We start from the raw sequence: 3618 nt of genomic DNA, 5'->3' as shown, positions 1-3618 counted from the left end.
TAGTGTCGTTAGCCGTAGCATTATCCAGCGTAAGAGTGAATACTTTTTTCTCTATTCCCCAATCCCTTAGACACTCATGAATTTTAGTAGCTAAAGCTTCACCAGTATGTGGAGGAAGTATATCACAAAAAGATAGAATCTTATTGTTCAATAACCCTTTCTCATCTACATAATGAGCCATCAAAGATATGTATCCTTCACCCGAAACTGCTGTCCAACAATCCGACGTTAAACATATTCTGCTAGGAATATTTTCCAACTCTAACTTCAACTTCTCCTTCTCAGTCTTCCACGTTTTGATAACATCTGATGCAGCAGTGTTTCTAGTATATGAAATATAGTCTGGATTCATATACTTAAGAAAATCTCTTAATTCCTCGTACTCAACAGCAGAAAAAGGAAGATCATGTCTTATGAGGACTCTGCTAAATTTTTCCCTCACAATTTTCTGATCAATCTTTTTAGCACGTAGCTTCATGTCGGCATCAAGCATCATATTCCCTACATTCACACGTGGACATGAAGTATAATGACGCATCAAGTGAGTAATTCCAGTGTTCAGCACCATCTTATATTCCCTTAAACAATAATTGCAAGTAGCCTTTTTCATCTTCTCTCCAACTAGTTCAAACTTGAAATGTTTCCACACAGGTGATGTTCGTGCCCTCTTTTTTCTTGCACTTGAACCTGCTTCATTCCCAGGTAATGGTTCCTCGTCATCTGTAATGTGAATATCTTCCTCATTATCACTCATCATATTTTCTTCTTCATGCATTGCATCTGCTTCCCACTGCTCCATTAAACCTATATAAAAAAAATTCGTAATAGTTGTCAGAACTCAAAAAAGGATGAGATAAAAATAATTATTTGAAAGGTATATAAAACAATCATCATTAGATCACAAAAATTAATATGTAATTAATTAGGACGGGCACATCCTTTCTTTAATAAGTTGCTATTCTAAACCCTTCAAGTTGCACATCAATACATCATTATTGAAGTTTTTTCAAGCTACATCATAAATACTTATGTTGTTGAGTTTCTTGTCCGGTTTAGAAAACAATTGTTACAACCCGATTCTAGGAGTACAAGATATAATTATCCAACGCCCAAGAAACTTAATAAAACACGAATCAAAAACAAAGACACGTTTTCAACCCTAAAGCATATCACTCTGGCAACCACTCGAGTAAAGCAAGAGTGCAAGACACATTGTCCGCCGCTTCCATATTAACGTAAGTAGATTATAGATTCATATTAACGTACGTAGACTATAGATTCATAGTTACATAACTCAAATATGCATGACACAACGTCACAACTTACAACTTAATGACAAGTTATTTGAGAATTACCCTTATGATAGCCGATAGATATAAAACGAGAGAGACAAAAACCTAACTTGCTATTGAGATTAATGAAGTTTGTGAATTATGAGAGAAACGATGATCTAGGATGTGTTTATATGAGAAAATTTAGGTGATTTAATTAGGATAATTTCTATTTTTTTATGAAAAGTTTTATATTAATTTTTAAAAAGGATTAATTCTATATCGTTTAGATTTATCTTATAAAATTATCATGTAAAAGTAAAACACAAATTTTCCATTAAGATTATCTATTTTGTTTTATTTAATGGAAAAGATATATTACAAATATTCTATATATTGTAATATATATATATAATATAATATTTAGTTTAAAAAAAAAGTGGAGCTCATGATCTAGCTCATGTTCATTAAAGCTCGCTCATATAACTCGCGATCTAAATTGAGCTTGATCATATAACTCATTTATTAAATGATCCTAAAAAATAGAGCTCATACTCATAAAAAACTGAACTAAGCTGAGCCAGCTCGCGAGCTACGGCTCATTTTGACACCAATGGGTACGAGGCATTTGCTTTCAGCTCGATGACTATGAACCTGAGAATTTACCAAAATGGGAAAATCTCTTTAACATAATGAGACAATCTCTTTCTCATTAGCTAGGGACAGGGACATTTAGAGAAACACGAGGCATTTGTGTTCATTCTACTATCAGGGACATGGACGTGAACATTCAACCAACACAAGGCATTAGGGACATGAACATTCAGAGAGTTAATATTGATTACCTTGATCAAGAAGAGCCTGTTGTGTTTAGCTCCACCAAGATACTTCAGCAAAAGTGTCACTACTTCACAACAGTTACTTGAATTGGCATATGCATACTTGATGGATGATGGTGTGTAGTCAGAGAAACTCCCCTTTTGCGCCATATGTTACTAATGTTAAACTCCATCACTAAATTCAACATAAATCTCGAGTTAGTCCCATATCACAATCAACATATATTCATCTCTTGCTTATAAACTTAGTAAAGCTTTCGTAAGTATGAAGATTTATACTTCTTCCAACAACCACAACCATAATGCATTCTCAGTAATGCATAAATAATGTACCTCAACGAATCTGCATAAAAGAGATCCGCTTGCCTGATTGAAACAAAAAAATAGCAGTTTCTCTACTTCTTCTTCTTTTTCAATCTGCAGTCTCTACATTGAAAGATCTCTTTGCTTTGATTTCAGGAACCGAAACTGCATAAAAGAGAAAGAGAACAAAAAGTCACATAAATAGAAAGATTACATAAACCACAAACCTAAGTTCAATTCTCAGAACAAAAGATTCCAAACCCAATTCGTTTTGAAAGCCTAATTTGGATTTTAAAATTAAACCCTAAATTAGCTTCTCATATTAGATAATCGAAATCAACAAAGTTGAAACCCTAATTGAACTGTTATCGTTACGAAATCAAAGAAATTGAAATCAAATTCTCAAGTCCTAGAACAAAAAATCCAAACCCTATTCGTTTCGAAACTCTAATTTGGATTTATAAAAACCCTAATTTGGATTCTCAGATTAGAGAACCGAAATCAACGTCATTGAAACCCTAATTGAACTGTAATTGTTATGAAATCAACGAAATTGAAACCAAATTTCATAGAATCAAAAATTCAAACACCGAAGATGGAAGAAATTGAAGAACATACACTGGATTGGATCGGCGAGCCTCGTCTTCCGTCTCTCCCGTACGATCGAATGACTCCTCTGATGTTGCTGCTTCCATACTTAGAAACACAAAACCGAATCATGCCACAGAACTATGAGAGAGAGCGAGAGGGAGAGCGAGAGAGAGAGAAGAATGGAACTTAGGGTTTTACTATCTCGACTCTTTCTGTTTTATTTTGATTATTTATTTAAATAGAAGAAGAAGAAAAAGAAAAAACAATATTTCTAACGGTTATAAGACCATCTCCAACCCTAAACTCTTAAAAAGAGTATACAATAATATTTTATCATAAATTATAGTTAAATAAAAAGGAGAGAGAAAAAAAAAAAAAAAAAGTGAAAGAAAAAGAGATGAATGCCGAGAGGAGTGAGACAGAGAGAGAAAAATATTTCTTTTTGCCCCAACCAATAATATTATGCCACGTCCTTTTAGAACTCACTCCTTAAACTCTTCGAGCAAGGGGCGTTCTTTATCATTTACTTACAATTGCATTTATTTTAAATCAGTATAAACTCTAATTTTGAGTTAAGAATCTCCCTTTGGAGATGATCTAAGTATTTTGAATAC

The 3618-nt window shown here is 33.3% G+C and overlaps 1 long non-coding RNA gene across 2 annotated transcripts; it reads right to left on the bottom strand.

Moving 5' to 3' along the window:
- Window positions 1-342: 342 nt before the first annotated feature.
- LOC17875791 lies at window positions 343-3190 on the bottom strand. 2 transcript variants are annotated; one of them, XR_002832630.1, is made up of 4 exons: window positions 3032-3190; window positions 2444-2578; window positions 2117-2285; window positions 343-804 (listed from the first exon to the last, which is right to left on the bottom strand). It is a non-coding gene; the product is annotated as an uncharacterized LOC17875791 (long non-coding RNA). The 2 variants fall into 2 exon arrangements; XR_002832631.1 differs by lacking the exon at window positions 343-804 and adding an exon at window positions 1856-1925.
- Window positions 3191-3618: the final 428 nt, after the last annotated feature.

This window comes from Capsella rubella, unplaced genomic scaffold (genome assembly GCF_000375325.1).
Source record: "Capsella rubella cultivar Monte Gargano unplaced genomic scaffold, Caprub1_0 scaffold_8, whole genome shotgun sequence".
Lineage (NCBI taxonomy): Eukaryota > Viridiplantae > Streptophyta > Magnoliopsida > Brassicales > Brassicaceae > Capsella > Capsella rubella.
This window is presented reverse-complemented; position numbering and strand designations above follow the sequence as displayed.